This window comes from Apium graveolens, chromosome 2 (genome assembly GCF_009905375.1).
Source record: "Apium graveolens cultivar Ventura chromosome 2, ASM990537v1, whole genome shotgun sequence".
NCBI lineage: Eukaryota > Viridiplantae > Streptophyta > Magnoliopsida > Apiales > Apiaceae > Apium > Apium graveolens.
Window position 1 is genome coordinate 131,857,559 of NC_133648.1, and position 11,143 is coordinate 131,868,701.

Consider the following 11,143-nt stretch of genomic DNA (forward strand, 5'->3'; position numbering starts at 1 on the left):
AATTTGGGTTAAGATCCTAAGATCTGGGATACATTTATCTATACTCTGTTATTGAATATGGGTTTATGATCCTAGATTGGTTACTCTGATAAGTCTTCACAGACTTCAGAAGAAATCTTTGATCCCTAATGGCATATTCCCAGATTCAAATCTGGAAAAGATTTTGACCTTGTAAAAATAGCAACTTGTAAATAAGGACTCAGATATCATCTGACGAGTTTATAAGAAATACTTTTTCATGGAAATTGAGGGATATCAGAAATTCTGTCACTTAAAAGAATCCTAATTTCCCCTCTCGGAAGGAACATTTCTGAATCTCTTGACTGAGAGTTTCCATCCTTGAAGGCGGAAGGTAACTTTTCTAAGAAAAGGATTTTCTTGCAGGTACACTTGGATGTTTGGAGCTTTGAGTGAGTGACATACTGTGAGACTGAGTGACAAGCACTTGAGTGTAGAGTGGAGTGAAAAACAATGTGAGATCACTAAGCAGCAATCATACACTTGCACTGTGAGGAAATGGTTACAATATATAATCTCTTCACTTGGTTGTTTGATCCTTAGATTCCAATCTGATATATTTTGATGGATTACTCAACTAAGGGGGAGAGATTATAGAAAGAGAGATTATTAAGATTCAATAGTTTTTCTGAAACTAAGAAGTGGAGTTTCCAACTTTATTGTACTAAGAAGGGGATTGTGATATACCCTATTTTTCAAAATTATTATTATTATTATTTGAATATGTTTATGTGATTTTCTAGATTTGAAAGGAGTAAATGGTGGATATTTTATTCCTGTTTGACGAGTTTGTGTTATTAAATGGTAATGTGCTAATTGTTAAGTGTTGTATCGATCCTTGTTAATTTCTGAAAATATTTACTTAAATGTATTATATTTAAAAGTTTATTTGAAAGTCGATTATTTAATTGATATCGGTAAATTGAGTTCGTTTAGTAATATTAAGGATTGAGTGTATATTCTGTCAGCTATGTGTTGTATGTAATATTAATAGTGTGTGACTCAGTTGTGATTAAGAATTATTTGTATTATTAATTACTAGGTCGTATCATTTTTTTGTCTTAAATAGTGATTTTATTGAAGATTCATTTTCATAAATAATTTAATTATCTCTAAAATTATATTTATGGTTTTATAAGTTCAATAATTATTTTTGCGAAATTATAAAATTTAGAAATCAATATTTTATCAATTATTTATCTTTAAATGATTTTCTGATTGTAAAGGAGTAAATTCAATATTAAATTTCAGAATGTCTCAAAAATTATGAAACTCATATTTTCTTAAGTTTTGAATATTTTGAGAATTTTAAAATTATTTCGGAAATTTTTTGGATTAAATTCACCTGTACATTTGTTCGTTAAATCGTTAAATGCGTGTATGAGTTGCGATTCAAAAATGATTTAAAAATTACGAAAATTTTATTTTATTAGTTATGAATTATTTTGGGAATTTTAAGATTAGTTTGAAATTATTTTAATTTATTTTATCCACAAATGATATCGTTAAATTGCAGTTAGAGGAGTAGAAACTAGTTCTTTTGCATCAGGAGTACGTGTCAAAATATTTATACGTGTCTATCTCTCGTGAATTGGCAGACACGTGTTTATTTCACAGATTTTTTTTTTCTTTTCTCTCTAAGCAACATCAATCCCTCATCTATCTAATCTCTCGAACTCTCATCTCTCTCACAATCTCTCTCCCTCCCCTCACTCCTTTCTATTCCCTTTCTCTGTTCCCTATTTTCTTCCCCGATGGCCCTATTTTCCGGCCGTTTGCGGTGGGTTCAATTGCCTGCTTGATTCTGTTGTCATATGCATATGTATAAATATATATATGTGTGTGTGTATGTGTGTGCTTAAGTGTGTATATATGCTTATGTGTGTGTTCAATTCGTGTGTGGATTGTGTGTCATGTGCTCGTGTATTTCCGGTTTGTTGCTGGCCGTTTCTGTGCTTTCCGGATATTGTGTGATGTTGTGCGTGCGATTGCACGCGCCTGTGTTGGGGATCTTTTAATTATTTAATTGTTTGATTTTCTGCAGGAAATTTTTCGAGTGAATTTCGTGAAAAATATATATTTCGTGCGGGATTTATTAACGATTAATCGATAGAATTTGCATTGGAAACCAAAAATTATTCGGGTACCCGCGAATTTTACCGCCATCAACGATGAGCCTCGGCGAGTCGGCGGTGGACCATGATGATATAATCTGAGTCCTACAATTTATATAAATAAAAGATAATAATTAATAATAGAAATTTGTATATGTGATTGGGAATGCGATTTGTGGATTATTGTTATGATTGTGTTGATTATATTTCGACGGGTAGGGCGATAAACATATGAGATGCTACCCGATTTTTTGGGAAATTAAATTCAAAAATACGGGGACCTATCTTGTAATTATAAGGATTACTAGTCAAACGTATATAACTATAAAATTATATAATTATAAATAATTTTACGAAACCTAATTGAGTGTCATGATAAAATATTTTGTAAAATATTCGACAACCCTATCTTCTGAAATGATAATTATACGTATTTTCCGAAAATGATTATCGAACTGAGTTCTAATTGTGTGAACCATAATTGTTATGTGTATGATATTAGTACGTATAAATACGAGTTGGGTTATAAAATCGTATGGGTAGAATTGATAGTGAAGTTAGGTTAAGCATAAGCGACCGTCTAATTGAGGGTATTTCGACTCTGTAGGTTCCAAACAAAAGACCCAAGTTCCGAAGTCCGTTTAAGAATAACCTAACGTTTGATAGAAAAAGCTCTGTAAGATGCGAATCATTCAAGACGATCAAGACAATACTTTGGGATCCAGAGTAAAGTTGATCAGGACCAGACATTGGAAGGAATGAAATGGAATGGTATTGGATATCTGGCTTCTAGAAATCGTAAGAGCAGCATATAAGTGAATTGTTGAAATGAAAGATGGTGATGTATTGAGGCAGAATGATAGAATAATTGTGTTTTTGCGAGTGTGACTAACTACTAAACACCAAATGCAAGTACCCCTACCTTCACTTATCGTTCAAGTGACATATATTCTGAATCCTATTATGTAAGTTTTCTACGCTATTCTAATTCCAGAATAGTTAAATACTTTACATATCTCGTTGAATTAAATGTTTATCATGCAAGTACTCTCTGTTATTCTAAGTTCAGTATAGTTAAGTGTTTTTACTTATCCAAATACCGGATTTATAAATATTTTATACTTTGAGAATAAAATGGTTTTGTTGTGAGTATTCCTGCCCAAGTGAATGGGGGAAATAAAATTTATAAGGGTGTCGAATATTATGACCCCTTTCAATAAAAGGTTTTAAGATTGGATAGTTGCGTAAGAGGCCGTGGCGGCGGTCTAGTGTGAGCTATGTATTATAGAAGATATAATACCTTGCTAGGCCAATACGTGCCTTGGGTACCTTTTGTTTAGTTGGATATGCTTCGGCATACCAGTGTTGCTCCGCGGCTGATCAGCGGCGGCAGCACACCGTCGTTCGAGGATTCCAATCTAAATTATTATTTCCAAATTATTTTGATAATCATATAATAAATGATGTATCCAGTATTTTTGTTTTGAGTAAAATATGAAATACAATTTTGATTCAATTTCTGATTAATGTTGATATTTAGTTTGTTGTTAAATATCAAAAGTGGTATTAATATAGATGATTGATGTTGACTTCAGTATGGGATGTTGTGAGCACCAAAGAGTATTGGTACCTAATTTGATATGACATCAAAATGAGTATTAATATCAAGAGTTGAGTTTTGAATGAGTTTATGATTCAGTCTATAATCCATGTTTCATATTGTTGTTTACGATATTTCTGTAAACATTGTTTTACGAGTTTATTTTCGTCAAGATTCAAGTATTGCTGAATTTCTATTTGCTCAAAAATATCGAAAGGGTTTTGAATATAAATGAGGAACCAATTTTGGGGTTCCTTAACTAAATTTTATGATTCAGCAATTATAATTTTAATTGTTCTACTCTATTGCAAATATCGGTTTTTATATCAAAAGATCATTTATATGTCATACTGAACTTGCTGAGCATTTCTTTCGCTCATACTTTCCAGTTTTTAAATTTAACCTTCCAGGGAGGAATGACTTGCTCTTTTTAGCTGTGTGATTTGAGAAAGCGAAGGAAGAAGCTTTTGGAAGGTGGTTGGTCCAGGGTTGGCGGAACTAGAGTAAGTTATATTATGTAAAGTTTTTTATATTATATTATATTATAGTTGTGTATTGTATAGTTGGGCCTAGTATACTTCTATTCGAAGTTTTACTAGTGGGTTTAGTATTGAGTTCGAATTTGTTGAAAAGAGTTTTAAAAGAAAGTGAAAAATGAATTTATGGAAATTTGGGATTCTTGTTTCTAGAACTATAACCTGAAAAGATCCTGGTATAGTACTGGGGTCGCAGATGCTATATTTCAATTGTTGGCATTTATTTATTGATTTAGCGGGATAATTTGGATTGAGGTTTCATTGTGACGATCAAATTATCTGACCCCAGATTTGGAGGCGTTACAGGATTCTTCATCTTAGGGGGAAATATTATTGGGTTTTGATTTTTTGAGTTCCAAAATATTTTCTACGAGCTTTATAAAAAGATTTGAAGATTATTGAAGACAGTTTTTGGAAAGACGTATCTATTTGCAACTTTACATAAGGGAGAGAAGAATCTGTTCTCTACTGAAGCTGAATATGTATAGAAGATACGGTAGATATAAGATAGCATTATTTCCAAGTCCAGAGATGAAAGTTGAAAGATGCTTAAAGATTTTTGGTTATGGTTAGTTGAGTTATCCTCCAAACTGTGGCTTCTCCATTATTATTTGACAGTCAGGTGTAACAGTCAAATAGGGGGAGATTGTTGAGAAATATTGAAGCATTATACATAACTCAAAAATACTGGTTTGGATAACTCAATATAGAACAAAGGACTTTGAAATAATCTATATTCCACTAGTATCAGTACCGATTGTTTATTGGGCATATACACTATGGTTTTGGTAGCTACAGTGAAGACGACATCAACAGTGATCCATATGAAGTTCATTAATATGTTCAGGCATCGGAAGAATAAAGTTGGAATCATTCGAAGAAGTTATCAGGATCAGTGTGAAGACCTCAAGGATTCTTAGTGAAGTTGTTTATATCTGGTAGAACACTTGACAATGATTTGAGAAGATATCGTACGAAGGCCTGAGAGCTGAATTAGTCACCTGTGAACCAGACCATTGCACTAGGTGTCAGTGATTCATGAAAGGAAACTAATTACTATCATTAGAACAATTTGTTGGGTTTGTGGAGTCTATTAATTAAGCCCATGAAAATAGACTATTCAGATTCAGATTCAGATTAGTTTATGGATTAGTCTACTTTTCAGATTTGGATTATAAATTTGATTTAGGCCTAGTTTCTTCTCTTATAAATACTCATGTAACTGTAAAAGCATAACACAAGAAATTGTGAGAGATCAATACAAAATTAGTGCGGCTTATGGAGTAGGAATTTCCGAACCACGTAAATCTTTGTCTTGTGTGATTGTCATTTATTTTCTTGTTCTTGTTTATTCGCTTTGGGTTTTGCTTTCGTTGTTGTATACTCAACAACTGGTATCAAGAGCCTAGGTTTTCAGGTGAGTGGGAGCGATGGTAGAAGAAGGGAAGGTAAAGATCAACAAATTTGATGGCAAAGATTATGGGTTTTGAAAGATGCAAATTGAGGATTATTTTTATCAGAAAAAACTACACGAACCGTTGGAAGAGAAGAAACCAACTTCAATGAAGGAGGAAGGCTGGAAGCTATTGGACAGGCAGGCTTTAGGGGTTATCAGGTTGACTTTGGCAAAGAACGTTGCGTACAATATCGTCAAAAAAATGATAACTTATGGTTTGATCAAGGCTTTGTCAAACATGTATGAGAAGCCGTCTGCTTCAAATAAGGTGTATTTGATTCGTTTGTTAGTTGCCACGAGATTTAATGAAGGAGATTGTGTTACTGATCATGTGAACGAATTTAATTCTATCTTAGAAAGATTGGTATCGATGGATATTAAATTCGATGATGAAGCACAGGCCTTGTTATTGGTATCCTCATTACCAGGCAGTTGGTCGGGATTTGTCACTGCTATAAGTAATTCATCTGGGAGCGGTAAGATGACTTTTGATGGAGTTCGAGATTCAATTCTTGGAGAAGATATTCATAGGAGAAACTGAAGAGAGTCATCAGGTTCCTTATTGAGTGCTGAGAGTAGAGGCAAAAAGTTCAAAAAGGGGCAGAATAAGGGTCGTAGCAGATCGAAGTGAAAGAAGATAGGACAATCCAAAGATCGCAAGGATATTGTTGGTTGGAATTGTCAAAAGAAGGGTCACTTCAGGAATCAGTGCACGGCTCCCGCGGCTTCTAAAGGAATGAGTAAAGAGGATAATTCAGCTAACGTAGTTGAAGAAGTGGTGGATGACAATGCTTTGATTTGTTGTGTTGAATGTTCGGTTGAATTACGGGTTATGGATTCTGGTGCATCATTCCATGCTACCCCTTGCAAGGATTTAATGTAAAATTTCAGAGTTGGAAATTTTGGTAAAGTTTGTCTTGTTGATGATGAGACTTTGGATATTGCGGGCATAGGAGATATTAATCTCAGAACCTTTTTGGGAACTAGCTGGATGTTGAAAGATGTAAGGTACATTCATGTACTGAAGAAGATGTTGTTATCTTTGGGTCAGTTAGATAAGGAAAGGTATCGAGTTACTTTCAGAGAAGAACAATAGAAGGTTATAAAGGGGAATCTAGTTATAGCTCGTGGAGAGAAAAAGGGGACTTTATATATTGTTGAACTATCTAGGTTTGAAGCAAATGTAGTTGCTGATGAGATTGAGTCTTCAATTTTGTGGCACCAAAGGCTTGGTCATATGAGTGAAAAAGGTATGAAGCTGTTAACTTCGAAGGGGAAGATTCCAGATTTGAAGAATGTGGAAGTTGGATTCTGTGAGCCATGTGTTCTTGGAAAGCGGAAACGTGTTTTTTTTTGCAAAATCAGGGAGGACCCCTAAGGCTAAGAAGTTAGAGCTAGTTTATACAGATGTATATGGTCCAACAACAGTTGCGTCATTTGGCGGATCTCGCTACTACGTCACTTTCATTGATGATTCCACTAGAAAGGTATAGGTTTATTTTTAAAGAATAAATCAAATATGTTTTCTACTTTTAAGAAGTGGAAGACCGAAGTTGCAAATCAGTCTGGTTTGAAGGTGAAGAGTTTGATGTTAGATAATGGTGGTGAATACATTAGTCATGAGTTTAAAAGTTATTACATGGAATTTGGGACTAAAATGATTAAAACTATTCCAGAGACACCACACCACAATGGTATTGCAGAGCGCATGAATAGAACCTTGAATGAGAGGGCCAAGAGTATGAGATTACATGCAGGGTTGCCAAAGATGTTTTGGGCAGATGCAGTTAGCACAGCAACGTATCTCATAAATAGAGGACCTTTAAGTCCTTTGGGGCTCAAGATTCCTGAAGAAGAGTGGCAGGAAAAAGAGGTAAATCTTTCACACTTGTGAGTTTTTGGTTGTATTTCTTTTGTGTGTGTTAAAGATTTCGACAGGGACAAGCTTGATCGGAAAGCAAAGAAGTGTATCTTCATTGGTTATGGCTCAGATGATATGGGTTACCGTTTCTGGGATGAACTGACTAAGAAGGTCGTTAGAAGTAGAGATGTTACTTTTAATGAAAATGCAGTGTATAAGGATAAGCTTTTAGTCGATTCTGAGTTTACAAAGGAACAACCTGAGAAAGAGGAAGCAGTGCTTGAAGATATTATAGAAACAGATCTTGCAGGAAATATTGGGAGTTCGGAGAATATTGATGACAGGGTTCCAGTAACTCCACAGACTGAGGTAAGAAAATCTAGCAGAAGTGTGAGGCCACCGCAAAGATATTCTCCTTCAGCATATTATATGTTATTGACCGAGAATAGGGAGCCTCAGTATTATTCAGAGGCAGTACAAGTGGGTGATTCAGTTCAGTGGAAATCAGCCATGGATGAGGAGATGAGTTCTCTTGAGAAGAATGAGACTTGGTCTTTAACAGAGTTACCAGTAGGAAATAAGGCTTTACAGAATAAATAGGTGTTCAGGAGCAAAGAAGAACATGATGGCAACAAAAGATACAAGGAAAGCTTAGTTGTCAAGGGTTATCAACAGAAAAAGGTTATTGACTATACCGATATATTTTTTCCCGTTATTAAGATTACTAGAGTTAGAATTATGCTAAGTATTGTGGCTGCAGAGGAGTTACATCTAGAGTAACTGTATATTAAGACCGTGTTCTTACATGGTGGTCTTGAGGAAGACATCAACATGGTTCAGCCAGAGGGATTTCAGGTAGCTTGATAAGTGGATTTTATATCCATTAAGAACGCTTTATATCGGCTTAAGTTGATGATTTGGCCTCAAGTATGTGGTGTTTTTAATGCATTTTGTGTTGAGTATGTGCAGGGCTTTAGTTGGAGGCGGGAATGGACTTCTATATGCTTTTATATTGATAAGAGATCACGAATTGAAGTGCGAGCGCTTGCGAGAAGATCAGAATGAGAAATAGAAAACTGCAGAATTTTTTTCCAGAAGCCAAGCGCACCCGCGCCCCTTCCAGGCGCGCCCGCGCTAGGTCGGGCAGACAGAATCCTGAGTTTAGTATGTTTTGGATATTCTGAGCAGCCAAATCAAACTGGAGCATATAAATAAAGAAAAGGAGATGAATTAAACAACAAGGAAGAAGATGAGAACTCTGGAAAACCAAAAGCACACAAGACAGCTAAGAAGAAGAAGATTTAGTTCTACATCATTCTTTTGTATTCTTCTAATTAGGTGATACTTTGGATGCTTGTTTTGGATTTGTTTTCTAAACCTTAATACTTTAATATTCTCTTGTATTATTCAGAATCTTTTTACTATCATGTTTTCATCGGAACCCATGATGACGAGCCGTTCGATTATGAACCAATCGTTATCATTGGATTCTAACGGATTTATTTATGGAGTTTAGTAGTTGATTTCCTTAAAGTTTTCAGTGTGTGATGAATTATTGATTTCATAGTATGGTTGTGCTTAATATTTTTGGATGCGTAGCTAACATCTAAGTTGTATTGTTAATCTCTATTGAATATGAAAGTGGATATAGGGGTTTAGAACTTGCCATGCTAGCATAGGTTTATGGATGTTTTAACATGCATAATTTGTAGTGTAATTTTAACCATCTTACGCTGCCCTATGTGATCTCAATGGATAACTTGCTCTTAAACCATTATATTTTCAAATCTTATAGACATACTAGGTCTAAACATATTTGGTATCTTCTCAGCTTCTATATAATTTGTGGATGCTTAAAGGCATAATTTCGTATTTTCTGAAAGATAGCGTGTACTAATTTCGTGTTTTCTGATTAGTTATCATAACAGTCACATACTATGATTAAAGGCATAAACTCTGAACGAAATATTTAATGAAGTTAGAATCCCATGTTTTATTTCATATAAGTAACTTGATTTTAATCTCGTAGTTAATTCATTCTAGCATAATTACTCTAGATAATCAAACCCAATTTGATACTTGTCTTAGCAGTGAATAATAATCATACATTGTTGCATAAATGCACATTCTGAATTAAACCAATCTCTATGGGAATGAACTAAACTTAATCTTATACTACTTGTGACCGCGTATGCTTGCGTGTTTTTGTGTGAACAAGTTTTTGGCGCCGATGCCGGGGATCGGTGTTAAATTTAGTTTATGTGCTTGTCATCAGTGGTCGTTAAAGTTCACTGACTCGGATTATTTCTCTTACCAAGTTGACTTTGCTTGTGTGTTTCAGGTATTCGAGCGAGCGTGTATGCGAACATGTTCGTAATCTCGTAAGAACACACTAAAAGAAGTAGAAACAGAAATGATCATTGTAATGAGAGAACCAGAAGCAGAAACGAAAGCATTGAAGGATTATTCTCAACCGAAAATTAATGACATTCACTCTATCATTGTCAGACCATCCATTGCAGCTAATACCATTGAAATCAAGCCTAACACGATTCAAATGGTAAAGAATTCAGTCTAGTTTGGGGGTGCTTCAACGGAAGATCCCAATATGCATATTAGGGATTTCATCGAGATTTGCGACACCTTCAAGTTCAACGGTGTTTCGGAAGATGGTGTGAAACTGAGACTTTCCCCATTTTCTCTGAGGGATAAAGCTAAGAGCTTCTTGCACTCTCTACCATCATGTTCTATTATGACATGGGAGGATCTTGCTTAGAAATTTCTTACTAAATTCTTCCCTATGGAAAAAATAGCTCTAATCAGGAATGCTCTTACTCAATTTGCACAACAATTGGGAGAATCTTTATGTGAAACTTGGGAGTGCTACAAGGAGATGCTTAGGAAGTGTCCTCATCATGGAATGCCTGATTGGATAGTAATCAATTATTTTTATAACGGGTTGGGAGCACAGTCGAGACCCACACTAGATACAGCCACGGCTATAGCTGCTCAGCTAAAGGCGTTGACTATGAAAGTGGATTCTCTGGCTAACTATGGAGTTCATCAGATAGCAAGTGTTTGTGAGATTTGTGCAGGAGCACATGCAATGGATCAATGTGCTATATCTAGTAAGTCCGCACAGTTTGTGAGCAATTTTCAGAGACCACAACAATCAGTTCCTGCCACTTATCATCATAACAACAAAAACCATCATAATTTCAGCTGGAGCAATAATCAGGGTGGTATGCAACATCCATAACAGCCTTATCAGCAGTTTGGAGCCAATTCATTCAACCCTCCTGGTTTTTAATAACAGTATGCACCAAGGCAACAATTTCATCCACCTGTAATGCAACAACAATCTTATAGAAGTGTCGGTCAATCTGCTAATGAAAAATTTAAATTGGAGGAATTGAGGCTAATGTGTAAAATCCAAGCAGTTTCGATCAAAACTTTGGAGAATCAAATAGGAAAAATTGCTAATGCGCTGCTGAATCGACCACAAGGAACTCTTTCTAGTGATATAGAAGCTAACCCAGGAAAGAGGGAAGTTAAAGA

The 11,143-nt window shown here is 35.1% G+C and overlaps 1 non-coding gene across 1 annotated transcript; it reads right to left on the reverse strand.

Annotated features, from left to right (window-relative positions):
- Positions 1–10,402: 10,402 nt before the first annotated feature.
- On the reverse strand, positions 10,403–10,507 carry LOC141710392 (small nucleolar RNA R71). The gene has a single exon (XR_012570916.1). It is a non-coding gene; the product is annotated as a small nucleolar RNA R71 (small nucleolar RNA).
- Between the last annotated feature and the right edge of the window lie 636 nt (positions 10,508–11,143).